This window comes from Lissotriton helveticus, chromosome 1_1 (genome assembly GCF_964261635.1).
Source record: "Lissotriton helveticus chromosome 1_1, aLisHel1.1, whole genome shotgun sequence".
NCBI lineage: Eukaryota > Metazoa > Chordata > Amphibia > Caudata > Salamandridae > Lissotriton > Lissotriton helveticus.
The window spans coordinates 1,197,108,025-1,197,125,864 of record NC_136057.1 but is presented as its reverse complement, the minus strand read 5'-3'; positions in this window follow the sequence as shown (position 1 = coordinate 1,197,125,864).

Sequence of the window (17,840 nt, the reverse complement as noted above, 5' to 3'; positions counted from 1 at the left end):
TTTACATGACAATAATATGTTATTGCTCTACTATCTGCTTTACTTGTTAAACTATATCTGTACAGCGAGTGCTGAAGTTTCAAGAACAACACGATACAGAATTGTTATGAGGTCTGATCTCCACGACTTCATACTCATAACATAAGTGCAGCTTCTGCCAATTCTGGGCATGAGGCGGGTTTTATATTGCTTTGCCGAACACACATACACAACACTTGATGCGGTTCACATGAAGAGAGAGCTGGTGTATGCTGATGTGATTCCTTCAAATCTAAGACACTAAAGTATCGGCACGCCCTAAACCAACACAAAGAGACCTTCTTAGCAAATAATATATTATGTGTATTAGGGAGGGTGAGATATAAGCAGCCGCGGGCCGTGGAGGGAGTTACGGTGGGGCAGGGAGGCGGGGAGGGGGAGGGGCAGGGTGGAGCCCTCTCCACCCTGCCCCTCCCCCTCCCCGCCTCCCTGCCCCACCGTAACTCCCTCCACGGCCCGCGGCTGCTTATAAGTGTTGCTAACTCTTATTCATTTACAGCATGTTAACATACTGTCACCATTCGCTTTTTATGTACTACTAACTATGCTGGTAATTTTGCTACTGATAATATGTGTACTTGTATAATCTAAGATACTACGCCTGAGAAGACGGCATTAGTAAATAAACATTTCAAATACACATGTGTTCTTCTTAACTCCATGTTCTGGTTTCTAAGAAATATATAACGACCGACTGTTCATGAGTTCCACGTATCCTGAGGTACTATAAGTTCATATTCTGGATTGTCTAAACATTGAGAGTTTGTTATATCCAATGTGACACTGTACCTAGCATGCTAAGGGGTTTTGATTACTAAGGTGAGTTTTGGGACACCCTAATTCGCCGAGGTTCCAATCCTCTGTCCACAGTTCTGTGTGAGAACAGAAACCCTGCGACAGGGGCACCCCTGAGCCTTGCTGGAGCTTCATCACACTTGCGATACAACTCCAGCAATGCGCCACCTTTACGGCACAGATACGTCACGCATCTGTGCTGTTTTTGCCCCATGATGCGCCGCATTGTAAATGCAGCACACCATAGGTGACGGAACAGCGGCACAGAATGACTAACACATCCCTGGTGATGCGCCAGTCATCATAAATCTATCCCTATGCTTCTTATCTTGTTAGAGATGAACCGCCATATGTATCATCAAAGTTTTTTGCATTTCCTAAATAGCGAACTTTAAGGAATAAATAGCGATTCTTTACCATTCCTAGTTTGCGATGACCTATTTGCTAATTACAAATTACCCATTCATTTCCATGCAGCAGGAGGCCCATAGGAATGAAGGTGCAATTTGCGATTAGCAATTACCTCATCGCAAATTACGAATTTTTCCGAGGGTGCAGGGGTGTCTCAAGAACACCCTGCTGCACCCCTGAAAAAGAAATTTGGGGTCATATGGCGCACATAAATTTTGAAAACATTCCTTTACCTCAAAAACGATTTTCAACTCATAATTTGAAAACACTGCACATGGGGAAATGACTTAAAATGTCCTTAAGACACATAAAAGCGTTTTTTGATTGCCTTTGCAGCATATTTCAGTCACCTTTAACATGCCTATGTAACGCAAACATTCAAAATCTAAATTTGCCATGCACAGGTTGGAGCATATTTACAAGCAATTTGCTCCACAGACAAACTTCTTACATTGAAATGGGAAAAATAACATCAGAGACTCTCAATTACCTTATAAAGAAGCAGACACCATTATGTCCTTCTCATCAATATTAAAACCATTGCTTTTTCTCAAAAACGATTTACAAGTCATAATTTGAAAACACTCCACAGCTCATATGCACATAAAAGCCCTGTCAGTACTAATACTTCACATTTTCTCCAATTACAATTTCTCAAAGAAACAAAATCTATTTGTAAAACACTTGAGACAAAGCAACATTTGAAAAACACAACTTTCTTCATAATTTTTTCCTTAAAGCACACTATTTTCTATCTAAATTAAAGAAATCTTTTCTCACCTTAGCAAATACTTTGAGTTTCAAAACAGTCTCAGAAACACACCAATTTGTCTTCAGCAGAGCAAAAGGTATGCACTCCAGAGTCTGCAGCTATCAAAAGCACAGAAATGCTGTAATTCCTCACACATATCTCTCATGTCACCCAATCAAAACTCTTCCCTCACTTTTTTTCAAAGCAAAACCCTTCCCCCCTCTGCCCCCTCTCTGCTTTTTCTGCTTAGCAACCACCTCTTGCAAGACCTCTGGTATTTCCAAGTTCACACAACAATGTTGCAATTGAACTCTGAACTCTCAGTGCATCTGCATATCCAGAGCATTCTTTCATTTAATGATTTTTTCTTCGCCACTCAAAATACATCTTTCAACGAACTCATCCATGCACACTAACTTTCTGTTTTCAGCAATCAAAATCCACCAATCACTCTTACTGCTTCATTAACACAGAAACTCCTCAGTTTTTTTCATTTTACACTCTCATTTTTTCAACTGCCATTTCATTGCCACACTTCATCTGACTGCAGGAGAACCTTCTCTCGCCATGTTTTCTGTCTGGATTGTTGGACATAGTTATATCTATTGGGCTCAAAGGTACGCTGAAAACAGGAATTTACCTAACCTCAATTTACAAGATGTGGAAATTAAGTGGTTTGGCCACAGAGGATTAAAATGTCACCAATTGATACCATTGGTGAAAACCTTTATGCATTTGCCAAAACCTGACCTGTTAATTGTGCACTGTGGAGGTAATGATTTGGGCACTTTGACTGGGGTAGGTCTGGAAATGCTTTTAAAGGACACCTTTGAGCAATTGATGGCACTTTTTCCTCAGACTGCCTTGGTATATTCAAATATATGCCAAAGACAAAAATGGAGGTGGTCGAACCAATTTTGTCCACAAATTGAGAAATCGAGGAAGCATGTAAACAAATCTGTTTCAGCTTACATGAGAGACCATGGAATGGGCTCCCTGTACAACAATAACTTGCGTTACTACATGCAAGATATCTACAGAGGAGATGGAGTTCACTTCTCAGATGAGGGCAACAGAGTTTTCATTTTGAATTTAAGACTGTGCATTGGTACCTACTTATAAGTACCTAAATGTACCATAAACCCAAAAGCTCTTCTCAGAGCTACCCTACATCTGATCACTCACAATTATTATTTTACTCTAACTTTTTTCACTAATTTTCAAGAAAGTATGCTCCCCAGAACGCTTCCCGGTTCGCGAACCGGGCGCACTCCACGCAAAAAAACAAAAAAAACGGTATATTTTTTTTTTTGCCCTGCGAGACCCTTTCAAAGCCTCCACATCAAACCTAGGGGGTCAGGGACGATCTACTATGCCCCCTTATGGTCATTTGCCCCTTCGCTTTGGCCTCCTCTTGTCTCTCGATCCTACCGAGAGACAAGATGGCGGCCGCTACGGACTGTTTGGAATGTTTACAGACGCCGAAGAACCAATCAGCTTCGCAAACCTCCGTAACGCGAAAAGTACGCGAAGCGGAGCGCTGTTACAGATATATATCTTTTTTTGAACGTTAATTTCTCAAAATCCACTGGAGCACATATATTGAGACCTAGCAAAGGCACATCGGGCTACCAGTCCCTACAATTTTGCCAAGTTTCGTGCAAATCCATTCAGCCGTTCGATTATTATTATTTTATTTTTTTTTGCCCCGCGGGGCCCTTTTAAAACCTCCACATCAAACCTAGGGGGTCAGCGAGAATCTACTATGCCCCCTTATGGTCATTTGCCCCTTCGCTTTGGCCTCCTCTTGTCTCTCGATCCTACCGAGAGACAAGATGGCGGCCGCTACGGACTGTTTGGAATGTTTACAGACGCCGGAGAACCAATCAGCTTCGCTTCACAAAGCTCCGTTGCGCGAAAAGTACGCGTACTGGAGCGCTGCCCGGTCCGCTGTTACAGATATATATCTTTTTTTAAACGTTAATTTCTCAAAATCCACTGGAGCACATATATTGAGACCTACAAAAGGCACATCGGGCTACCAGTCCCTACAATTTTGCAAAGTTTCGTACAAATCCATTCAGCCGTTCGGGCTAAAAGTGAGGCCAACCGCCCTATGGAAATTAACATGGGAAAAACGCGTTTTGGGACCCCCCTTTTTTCTCGGCCCCCCCTTGACGAACCCCCCCAAAATTTTCAGGGGCTGCTCAGAAACAAAATGTGCCATTTTCCTGAAAATTTCAGCCAATTCCGTCCACAAACGCCAAAGTTATTAGACATAGAATTTTCAAAAATCCCATAGAGAAAAAATCCTAACTATATATACCTACTGGCGACCGCCAGTAGGTAATATATATATATATATATATAAAAGCTCCTAAATCTCCCTCTCGTCCCGGAAAGAGAGTTGAAGCACTCCAGGTTAGGCAAACGATCTTTATTCAGCACACAGTACAAATGACAGACGCGTTTCGAACTTTTAGTCCTTCTTCAGTGTCGCCGACATAAGGTCTATGACGCTTATTTGTACCATATTACACAAAACAGAGAGCGGACTTGGCATGTTAAGATGTAAAAACCGCAAAAGTTGGGTAGTTGTGGCAGCCATATTTACACAAAGGTAAACAAGATTTACTAACAACATATGTGCCAATAATACACAATGAATCTCTCATAAATGTATTTGTATATACAAAATCTTTGGAGAATGTTCACTAGTACTCGTTTTTTTGCCTTAGTGCCCATGGTGCTTTTGCCACTGCCAGAAAGCATAGAATATTGCCGTGTATCGGCATTGGTCTGGCATATCTACCCCATGACAGATAGTCACAATTTATTTGAAAGGCAACATGCTGTGTAGAAAACATAGAGACAAAACATGATCTAGCCGTGGATCGGCAAAGCTCCCATAGCATTCATTTGATTCTCATGTGAAAAATGCCCCGCGGAGATAGCATGGCACACTATTTACAAAATTTACAAAAAGATGATCTCCAAAGTTCGATCAACACAATATTATAAATATTCTCCAGGGATCATCCAATGAATTGTCTTAATGTGTTATATTCTATTTACATATACAACTTCAGTATCCTAGATACTAGGTCGCAGGAAAAGGGAGATTCATCTATATATCACATGAGAATAGAATGGTAGGGGAGAATATAAGTTTCATGGAAAACATGTGAAAATGAAGGATAAGAGGGAGGGAAGGAGGAAAAGGGGGGGGTAGTGAAGATAGAAAAGGAAGGAAGGCTTATACCTGAATGTACGTACATTGTAAATTGAAGATATCATGATTCATTACAGTATCATCATAGTTATAGGTAGCTACTCATGGCTCTCCTAACTTATCTTCTGAGGTGCACCGTCATTTCTTCTCCTACATTTAATCCCTGAGGCTGTTTGGTTTGCAGATCTATTATGAATCTGGATTCAAGTCTGCGGAGACGGAGTAATCTGTCTCCCCCTCTGGGATTCTGAGGCACATGGTCCATCCCGAAAAAACTGAGTAATTCCCTGTTACTGCCGTGTTTCTCGGCAAAATGACGTGCAACGGGGTAGGTTGCGTCTTTGTTCATAATTTCCCTTTGGTGTTCCAGTATCCGGAGTTTCACGTTGTTCATGGTACTTCCGATATACTGGAGACCGCATGGGCAGACTAGACAGTACACCACAAAAGGAGTTGTACATGTGATGAATTTATTTATAAGTCTGGGTTGACTGAGTCCTGGGACCTTGTAGGTTAATGTTCTTCTACTACTTTCACAGGCCTTACATTTTCCACAAGGGTAAAAACCCTTCATTTCTTTAAGAGTTCTTGTGGATTTAGGTGGTGATGGCAATAGATGCCTTTGCACTACCGTATCTTTAATAGACTTAGACCTTCTAAAGGTTATGAGAGGTTTGGTTGGAACATCACTTCCTATGATGGGGTCGGTTTGCAAGATGTGCCAGTTCCTCATGAGAATGTGTCTTAGTTGAGGAACCTCATCTGAGAAGATTGTTATAAGGCGGAATTTCGTTCTGGAATCCGTATCTTCAACAGAGGGAGGCATCTGAGAAAAGAGATTTTTCCTTGGGATCTTTAGAACTCTCCTGTAGGTGCTGTCAAGGAGAGATTGTTCGTAGCCTCTTGCTAGAAATCTAGCTATACTGTCATGTGCAGCTCTGACGAATTCGGACTCCAGAGAACAGTTCCGTCTTAATCTAAGTAGCTCCCCGTAGGGGATGCTACGGATCAAGCTCGAAGGATGGCCACTCTCATAGTGCAGGATGCTATTGCCAGCTGTTGGCTTGCGATAGAGGCTTGTTTCTAGTTTGCCCTGATGTACATAGACTTTTAAGTCAAGATAGTGCACTTCATTTTTACTTATTTCTGATGTAAATCTCAGGTTTAGATTGTTCGTATTGAGTGCTTCAACAAATTCCTCAGCTTGTGTGGAGGAGCCCCTCCACACCAAGAAGAGGTCGTCGATATATCGACGCCAGACAACAATTTGATTGGCCCATTTAAGGTTTTCACCTACTAGGGCAACCTGCTCCTCCCACCTGCCGACGAAAAGATTCGCATAGCTGGGGGCGAAGCAGGTTCCCATCGCTGTACCATTGAGTTGCCTAAACAATTCATTCTGAAACAAAAAGATGTTTTTGTTAAACAGAAACTTAGACATTCAATCAGGAATTGCCCATGCAGGGCATATTTGGCCGGTCTCTTATCAAGAAAGTACTTGGCAGCCTCTATACCTTGATCATGTTGAATACATGTATAGAGGCTGGCTATGTCTAGAGTAATTAGTAAATAAGATGGATCCCATGCAATCTGGTCAATCTGTTGGATGAAATCTTTAGTGTCTTTCACAAATGATGGTAAAGCAATAACAAAAGTGGAGAGGAATGAATCGATGTAGATGGATACATTTTCAGTTAGACTCCCCTTAGAGGAGACGATGGGTCGTCCCGGAGGATTCTTGGAGTCTTTGTGAACCTTCGGTAATTGATAGAAGGTTGGCAGTATAGGTTCCGGATTTCGTAGGAACAAAAACTCATCTAAATCTAACATGGATTTATTCCGCCATTTGGTCAGCAAGGTATGATATGAACGGATACTTTCTTTGTATTGTTCCATGGAAGTTCTTTGGTAATCACCAGGTACCTCAAGTTGTTTCAGGGATTCTTTGCAATACTGGTCACGGGTTAATAAAACTACATTCCCACCCTTATCTGAGGGCTTTACCACTACTTCCTTGTTATCTTTGAATTTAGAGAGAATATTCAATTGTTCTTGCGTTAGATTGTTCTTTTTGCAAGTTCTATTGGCACTAGACTGTCTATGCAGTATAAGATCACGTGTTACAGCATCCGCAAAGGTGTCGATAGCATCATATGGCATTTGCGGATTGAACTGTGAGGGTGCTTTAAAGTTTGTGATAGGGGATTGCTGTTCGATGTTCATTGCTACTAGGTTGGTATTGGTATCATTGTTTTCATCATGATATTCAGCTTGCAGGTCTTCCAGCACCCGTGTTGTTTGTAGATCTTTGATAGATAGTGTGTCAGTCGGATACACAGTGGTTTTCTTTCGTGTTTTCTTAGAACCCTCAGTATGGGGTTTAAGTTTGTGGAATTTGTGTAGTTTTATCTTTCTAGTCAAATTGAACAGGTCAATACGAGTTTGTGTATATTCTAGTCTTTTGTTGGGACAGAAACTGAGCCCTAGTTTTAGTGTTTCTTCTTCTGCTGATGTTAGAGGATTGTCAGTGAGGTTAATTATGGTCAGACCCGCATCTACCACTTTTTGCCTCTTCTCTTGTGGATCTGTTGACCCGCACCTCTGCTCCTTCCTCTTCCTCTGCCAGCCCCCTCGTCTGGTTCTGCGTCTTTTTCGGGTGGTTTCAGCTTCCCTCCTCTCAACCAAGTGCTGCCGATAAGATCGAACTCCAAATGAAAAGGAGTTTTCTTTCCTACATTGCTCGTTGTTGGTGTTTCATCTTCGGAGGGTTCTTCCTCTGTTGCCGAGGATTCTGAGGTGGGAGGTTCCTCCACTGGTCCAGCACTAGAGCCTTTTTAAGGGCTTTTCTAGGTCCATCGAATGTTTTAGAGAATGTTAAAATTCGTCCCTGAGCATAATCATGCTCGTCCCTTTCAAACTTCTCCTGTTTACGTTGACGTATTTTCAGTTCATATCTGACCAGGCGTTTCTTCATCTCATCACGTAATTGTTTCACTATTGCCTCATCTGTTTCCTTCGCAATTTCCACTTCAAGAGAGGCTATCTCGTCAATTGCTTTGGTTCTGTCGCTCCATGCGAACCTAACTAAAAGCTCAAGCATGGCTTTGCAGAATGCAGCTGTCAGCTCTGCCCATTGTTCTAAGAGCAGAGGATCGGGGCTTTCATAGGCAGGAACCGTGTATACACGAAGCCCTCTAGGTACACGGTTAACATCCATATAGTTTTGTAGAGAAGTGGCCTCCCACCACTTTCGTATTTCCCTCTCACTCATCCGCTCCAATTTTAAGAAAAGTTGTTTAAGGGTGCTTTGGGGTGCAACCCTCTTGTCTCCAGTGTTAACTACAGCGGTTGTGCCTGGTGCACGTTTTTTTAATACATCCAAAGCCGCTTGGCGGCGTTCCTCTTCGTCGCACATGTTGTGTGCTGAAAAACCACAGGGAAGCCTCCCTGGGTTATGGTGCCAAAACCTACTCGCCTTGCCGAAAAGATAAAGTAATGGGCCCTTGCAAATGCAAGTAGAGACAGGAGTCACACAGCGCGGGAATGGCGGCTTACCGGTTATTCTTGATCTTCGCCGTGCGCCCGTCCGCTTTCTCCAGTCCCTTCCGGTCCGAAATTAGTTTCGGCGGTGCTTCCGATCAACAACGTTTAAGCTCCGTTCAACCAGATCCTTCGGAGCACTCAAGTGGCGGGTGCTTTCTTCGCGCCGGTTGCACGCGATAAATATAAAAGCTCCTAAATCTCCCTCTCGTCCCGGAAAGAGAGTTGAAGCACTCCAGGTTAGGCAAACGATCTTTATTCAGCACACAGTACAAATGACAGACGCGTTTCGAACTTTTAGTCCTTCTTCAGTGTCGCCGACATAAGGTCTATGACGCTTATTTGTACCATATTACACAAAACAGAGAGAGGACTTGGCGAGATGCATGAATGCATGTTAAGATGTAAATAACGCAAAAGTTGGGTAGTTGTGGCAGCCATATTTACACAAAGGGAAACAAGATTTACTAACAACATATGTGCCAATAATACACAATGAATCTCTCATAAATGTATTTGTATATACAAAATCTTTGGAGAATGTTCACTAGTACTCGTTTTTTTGCCTTAGTGCCCATGGTGCTTTTGCCACTGCCAGAAAGCATATCTATATAAAAAAGAAAATCATGCCTGGAATTTAATAAAATAAAATAATTATATAAAGTTATAAAGTAAATAAAATGACTAACATGAGCTAAATATGTGGATACGCAGGAAACCCAACCTGGGTCATGGTCGAATTAACTTAAAAAGTTGCAAATAACAAACATTTATTAATAAGAACATATAGTACACTTAAAAAAAAAACATTTAAAAAAAAATAACAACAATCAAAAATTGACAAGAAAAGTGGTAACTTCTCAGTGCCAGGGAAATGCTCCTCTTACTAAACAATAAAAGTGATGCAGTTTATATAATAAATATCACCCATGTTACCATGCTGAAGCCATCAAGCCAATATTGTTGATCTTTTTGTGATAGCTCTGTTGCAGAATGGACAATAACAAACAACAACATTTTGAGCACTGTACTTAGCCCTTGTACAGAATGTTCAAGGTATTGTGATAATATGCCTATGAAGTGGAAATGTAGGCAATGCTGTTTCAAAGAACATTACCCTTCACGAACGCAAGCAAATGTGTGCCAAATGTCATGGTATTTAGGAAAAGAAGGCAACATAAAAACATGAGCATGTAAAATAGTTTCTACTCAGGCCTATATTGTGACTACCTAAGAGTGCACAGAGGCTTCACTCAGTGAACAATAGCAATAACTTTCAATGTGTATATGTACAAAGCGGTAAAATCAACTTAGGCATTCTGAACCCATAAACATAAATACACAGTGCAATCCCTCCACAGGCGTTGACATTTCAAACTTGTGGGATATTCATAAAGTCATTATCAGGAAATATTTTTAAGGGAGCACACGAGCACTCTAAAAGTCGCAAAAAAGTAATTTACAGTGAGTTGAAAACATGAAAGCACAAATTCCAATTGATTGGAAGCTAGTAAAAATTATTTAGAACACTCTTATTGTGCCTGTATTTCAAGAGTCACTGTAACAAAAGCATATGACACAAACATCAGCATTGCAGAAGGTGATGTGACACATAGGTTTTAAGTGAATACCACCTGTGCATGCTAGTAATTGTTACTACAACATTAAGTCAGAATGATTGATTCTATTCACGGCAAGGAGTGGGCAAGCCAGAACGAGCTCAGGCATGGGAGGGGCTGATGGTGGACTTAACAAGAGATGACGGGGCATTGGAGGCTTCCACCCCAGAGAGACCCCCACACATAGAAACCCCCCAGGGACCAGATTAGGATGGAACAACACAGTACAGTCAGAGGGATGGAAACATTACATGGCATCGACACACCTAGGAGAGGATGGAGATGCGACGGAGGGCCACTCTGCAGCACCATTACACACACCTCGAGCGCAAGAGAGCCTACTAAATGAGCCCAATAGCAGTAGTGGGGAGACAGCAGTGGAGGGAGGGAGGGGGAGGCCTAGTTACTTGTTGGGAGGGAGGTATTTTCTCATATGTATGCCGAACAGATATCAGATTGCAGGTGTGACGGTTAAAGTCAAACATGTGAGGTGGGAGCCAGCAGGGGCAACAAGTGCTGCATTTACCTGGCCGTGGTCCTTTTTTCTGTACATTGACACACTGAAAGCGGGTACGATATATGACATGTAAAAGGCAATAAAATGTCTTTAACAAAAATAAAAAACAGTAAGTCAGAATGATGTCCTGTAAAACAAGTTAATCATTAGGAAGTGCAATAAATAATAGAGGATTTTCAAAGAAACTGAATGGCATCATTTCCAAAGAAGCACATACTTGAAAGAAAATAGGACTGGTGCTTGAAAGGTCACCCAGAGCTCTAGGGGTGCCTTGGAAACTCACAGCATTGGAGCCTGGAAGTGCAAACTATAATTCTGTCTGGGGTGGAATATTCAATGACGCAAGCGGAAGCTGCATTCTCACTTTAAAGATGGGGGACCTTATTTATGAGGCCTTGCAACAATTTTGAACTTCTGAGGCGTAACTTTTTGTGAAGCATCGGCAGCGTAAAACATGTCTCCTGTTGCGCTCTATTTACAAAGTGACACATCTAAGCAGATGCGTCACTTTGTAAACCCCTGTGCTACATTATACCTGCACCAGGTATATTGTATGCAGGGTGGGCGTTCCCACATAAGTAAGCCTTGTATAAGTGATGCTGTTAATTCTACCAGATTTCACTGCCCCACTTCTAGGGTGCAAATGCGTCAATATCTTACGCCTGCATCACAGCAGGCGTAAGACTGATGCAGGCCCTTTCACATGGGGCCTGCCCCATGTGAAAGGGCACATTGCTGGAGTTGCAACAGTTTTGCGCTTCCGAGGCATCACTTTTTGTGACGCATCGGCGGCGTAAAACATGTCTCCTGTTGCGCTCTATTTACAAAGTGACGCATCTAAGCAGATGTGTCATTTTGTAAACCCTTGCGCTACATTATACCTGTGTCAGGTATAATGTATGTAGGGTAGGTGTAGCCTCAATAGAAGTGACGCAGTGAAATCTACAAGATTTCACTGCGCCACTTCTAGGGTGCAAATGCGTCAATATATTACATCTGCCTCACAGCAAGCGTAAGACTGACGCAGGCCCTTTCACATGGTGCTTGCCCCAAGTGAAAGGACAGATTGCTGGAGTTGTGTCACTTTTGTAACACACTTCAGCAATGTGTCACTTTTGCGCCTACAGATATGTCAGAAATACTGACGTACATGTTACTCCTTGCGACATGATGCGTCATTCAGTAAATATGACGCATCCATCATGTCGCAAGGAGGGCGCACTGAGAAGTGACGCATCGCTGCTTTCACGGGGTCTTCAGAGTTAAGCACTGAACTGGTGTAAAGATGAGTCTTAGACCATAAATAACCAAGTAATTTATTAAAGGAAAGTCACAAGGGAATAGAAACAATTTCAGAGAAACAAAACATAGGTTATATGTCAATAATAAAAATCTTTCTTAGCAAATAGAAGTCTTTGTGCATGACAACCTAAAGTGCTAACCATTATATGAAATAAAATTGCATTAGCAGAAAATGAAAGTTACGAACATTATCTACACACTATGTATTGGAGCATATTTTAGCTATTTAAAGCTTAATAACTCAGAATGGCTAAAATACTAGGTTGATGTATTGATTCATTAATTAAGTCCATTGTCCTCCAGCTACAAAGGAACAGTTTATAGGAGCTATGACTGAATTAGTCACAGACTCATTCAAATCTACCCAAATGACTCATAAACATCGCTAACGTGGTTTAGAGTCTAAGGCTTCGCTTCACAAAAGTGGAGCAACGGTTATAATTTTAGCACAATACAAAAAGTATTAAAAACTTATGGGGTTTCCAGAAGTTAGCATTGTGGCAGTGCGACAGTGAGTCGCCTATTACCTACTTGCACACTGTATTTTTTGTCAATACTATGAAATTCCTAGGAAAAATGTACACTACTCATATTAAAAACATAGCATTTTAGACGGTGTAGACCAGCCCTTTTATTTTTACAACAATTAATTGCTCCTGGGCAGATTTACAAGCCCCTTCCGCCACTTTTTCGTCACTTTTAACATGGGAAAAGTTACGCAAAGGTGGCGCAAGGGGCTTGTAAAATTGCCCCTCCATATGTGTGCTGTGCAATAACTTCATTTTTATGGCAGGTACTGGAAATAAGGAAAAGCCAGTGGGTGGAATTCCACTAACTAAAGCACATTCTTGGTCAATCGCTGAATGATTTTACTGTCCAACAGAATTTTATAATGATTTTAAACTGATTATTTTTAGAATGAGTTTTTGTGGCTGAAATTAGATTTGAAATGGGATTTCTTCTTTTTTCCAACTTTTCTAATCGAATTGTACATATATATTTTATTTTGCTGCGCACTTTTATGTTACTGAAAAGTATTTAATAAAGTAATTACTGACTGACTAATAAATATTAATAATTTATTGATAAAAATTAAATATTGTGAAACTGGAGCAACAATGCCTGACTCAATTCAAATAGGAAGAAACCGTCAGTAGAAAAACAACAATTTTAACAGCAGAAACAATTCCTAGAAGTATTTACCAAAATGTAGGACAGGACAATGTTGCTGCGCTGCCCTGCTATAAAATTACAGGGCAGGACTGCGCACCATCAATAAGATAGTGCGCATTCCTGTGCCCCAGTCATCAAAAGTGTTGCAGCGATGCGACAAGACAGCGTTGCAACCCTTCCCACTACGCCCTTCTTGCGACAGCATGGATGCACTGGACTCACTGGACAGAGCTCCATGACGCAAGTATTTACAGTTACGTCAGGAATCCTGATGTATCTTTCTGCGCTAAAGTCACGCATTGCTGCAGTTGTGTCACAACCATGACGCAACTTCAGCAATGCATGGGGCCAGCATATCCCTGTGGCACTGCGTCACCCTCACACCTGCCATCAGTCAGGCGGAAGGTACAGATGCAGTGCCGTTTATGAGGGGTACCCGAATGTCGGCGCTGTTGGAGATCCATCGCTGGTGGTTGTGCGCTGCGGTGTCTTTGTTTGGAAGCAGTTGTCGGAGTGAGTTGACGATACATCCTATGGTGGCCTTGATCCAGCTGCAAATGGTTGCGATGATGGTGTTGGCATCCGGTGGGCAAGGTGAAGACGTGATGTATCCAACGATGGTTGGTCTAGGAGAGTCCGGTGCTGTTGCTGAAGTTGCAGCTCCCCCTTGAGGGGGTGAAGTGCTCGACATTGTGACGTGCTATGTGGCCGGTTGAGGTGAGTTGCTGCTTGATGTTGGGGACCTTCCCTAGAAGGCAGTGTTGTTCTGCTCACTGGGGTTGTCCAGGTGGAACTTGAGATAACAGAGTATGATGTCGTTGGTAGATGGGAGACCCTGGGGAGAAATGAGATTAGCAATTTAACATTGGAATTTGAGAATGGCAGGCAGGGGTCCTGCACATGAGGGTGCCGCAGTGGGTGTGCATGGGCTTGGTCCTGATCTGGGAGTTGAGGTGGTCCATGGTCACCCTTGGGTCATTACAGTCGGAGTCATGGTCATGGTCAGTCGGAGTGTGACACTGTAGCTGATGGCATTTGTCCTTGAAGTTCAGGCTGCTCCTTGCAGGTGATACTGCAGCAGTCAGTGATGCCGATGGCGATGTCCGGTCCGGAGCAGAGGTTGGTCCTGGCAGGCGAGGTGGTGTCCAGGGTTGATGGCGAGGAGGGTACTGGCATTGTAGCGGTAGAGTGTCCAAGAGGAATGCTCCTTGGTGATGAGCGCAGTCCAGGGGCAGACGGACGCAAACGTGCAAGCCTATAGGTTGCCCTTGGCATGGGAGACATCCAGTACAACGCAGGCAGGCAGTCCATCATTAACACGCAACTCCGACAATGCAGGTGCCTTAACCTTGCATTCCATCACAAAGAATTGTGAGGTCAGTAATAGGATATGTTTAAGTTTTAGGGTGTGTATGGGTTTTGGGTGTTGGAGATGAATTTGGGGAGTATTATGTATCAAAAAATGAGATTTGGGGTATGTATTGGGGTAAAATATGAATATTGGTATGTGTATTGGGGTAAAATATGTAATTTGGGGTTGTATTGGGGTAAAATATGAAAAATGGGGTGTGTTTTGCGGTATAATATGAACTTTGGGAGTGTATTGGGGTAAAATATGAAATTTGGGGTGTGTATTGGGGTAAAATATGAAATTTGGGGTGTGTTTTGGGGCTAAGAAATGTATTTATGGATTCACGGTTGGTTGTGGGGTGCAAAGGTTAGTTTTGTGTTGCACTCACTGAAGTGCAAATAGTGATATTTATGTCTCCGCTATTCAACACCTACTCTACTGTTGCAATGTACCTAGTATTAGTATGCATTGGAATTGAATGCAATGTTATGGCGTGCGCCGCAAATACGTATGTGCCTTTGGCACATGAGTGGTACGCCCTCTGTGCATGGGCGCACTGCGAACAACATTGAGAAGTGGTGGGGGGCATGTTCTACATGCAGGCTGTAATGAAGCCTGCATTGCGAACAGGGAAGTGCGCATGACTGTTTTGGGCGGCCTGAGTGGTCCGGACCAACAGTTATTGTGCACTTGAGTGGGCATGACAATCTGCCCATGCCCTGCTCTGTGTCCATCACCACCCCCTTTTTGAAATATTTTTCTGCTCTGTGTTTGGAGCACTCCTACCAACCCTCCACCCCCTGAGGATACATAGCATGATTACAACATAGCGGAACAGATGCCACTCGTCATTTATGTGTGATAGGACTGAGCGACTTTCCCCATGGCCATCCTGCACGCCCCACCTTCTCCTTACCTGGACATTGACACCGTGGTGCAATCCACTACCATTTATCCAAATCTGCGGCTCAGCCAGCAGGAGCATCAGCCAGGTGTGATTTCACTAGGCTGAGTACAGCAGTCGCCATCTAGTCCGCTGGTATGCCTCCAGATGCAGTTGATGCAGCAGCCACCCCTTGGGCTTGACGTTGCAGCGCTCATGCAACACAAGTTTGGAGTAGCACAGGGGCCTCACCCTCCGCAGTATATGGCCAGCCCAACATCATTTGGCATGTGATGCAGGAAGATGGCACACACCGTTGTAAATCCTCTCCGTGCACCCTGGTGTAGTGTTGGATTGTAGTATGTGATGCGTACCTCACTTCATTGTTGCGCATGATTGCCTCTACCATCAACAGCAACAAGGGTAGCAAGGCGGTCTTCTCACACAGGTCAGCAACGTGTCTCCATGCGTCCTGCCAGACTTCACCACCAGGTACGGGCGATTGTCATGCATCAATGCATACCACCATGGATCATTGACTCCACAGCTCCTCCACATCCCAATCCAAATCCAGGCTCCGGACGCCGGTCCAGCAAGGTATCAAGGATGGAGGTGCAGGTCCAGCGAGGCATCATGGCTCCCATTCTGGTCATCTTGGATGTTGGCTGGCTTGCATGGGTTGTTGATGTGTGCTGCACTTGGCCCAGGCTGCTACATTTTGCATGTCATTGTATTTAGTATTGGAGGTTGACTGATAGGCAATTTTTGGCATTAGAGGCAAGAAAACTAAACTTGGACTGACTAACGTGGGTTTGCTTGCCGCTAATGTGCCTTTTGTTGGTTATCGCCCGCTAGCGCAGGAATTCAGATCGCCATTGCGCTGATGTTTGCGTGATTTTTCACCATGTTACTATCGCCATGTACCAACGGCTTGCTAATATGCCGCTATTATGGTGATGGTTTTAAGTGTTAGACAGCGATAAAAATACTACTGCTACCTGGCGCTGGCGATAAGTATCGCCAGGCCTTGAGAATATCCCCTAATAACTCAATGGCATAATGAGGGTGCCATGGGCCCCAAATGCATGAATGGAAAATTGGCGGTCACATTCCTGAATGTATTTAAACAATATACAGCTGAATATGGAGTACAATGGGACCCACCCACCACTGCCACTGCACCTTCTGAGCTAATCACAGCTATTCTCTTGCTCACCTCTTATTCCTCCCTCCCCATACCATACACATTTCCTAACCCATCCCCTCTCTTCCATTTCCTATGTATCACAATACCTTGCACTTGTCACTCTCACCCACACTCCTTGCATAGCTCTGCTTTCCCCTCCCCTTCTCCATTCTCCATTATTTTTACATTCCACTTGATCATCTCACCCTTTTCTTCTGAAACTGTTTTCCTTCAATCTATTTAACCTTTCCCATTCTTCCCATGAACCTACATATTCCCCTTGCATATATCCACTCTACCCTCCTTTCACTTCTTGGCATTTAGTTGTTTCCTACTTTCCCTCTCCCCCATTCCAACCTTTATCACTACACTTCCTCTCACTCTCTTGCCCTCTCTCCTTTCTCCACTGATATTTCCACTGTGCACCGCACCAAACCATTCATCTATTTCATTTTTCTTGCATTATTCTAGTCCCTTTTTATTCCCCTCCCTTCTCTCCTTTTTCTGTTTCTTTCCCTATTCACCCAGTAACCCTGCATCCATCTGTATGTTACTACGTCACGCCTTTCAGATTCCCAGTTCTCCTCTATAACTCTAGCTTCTCTTCCTATCCTCGAATTCTCCCTGTTCAGCATCCTTTGTTTATAGTTCCACTCTCCTCTCTTGCCTCTATTTCTGAATATTGCTACTTTCTACCTTTCACCCTAAGTCCGCATTATTCTGCTCTTTTCGTCACATTCTACCGTGTTTATACTTTCAATTGTCTTCCATCACTCTCCTCCCTTCTCCCTCTTTCTCCTTTATCTCATACCACCTCTACACTATTCATCAGACCCCTTTAACTTTCAATTTTCCCTTGAATCTCTGAAGTCTCATCTTTTCCTTTCTAGCTATACCTCGCCAACCTTTTACTCAGTCTTCCCTCTATTTCTCTTTTCTCCACTGTATGTCTTTGTTTTTCCCTCTTAGACTAAATATAAAGCTAGGCTCAAGGCACACTCCCTGTTCAGTATGCAGGCAAGGACTTTACTGGGTTTATCC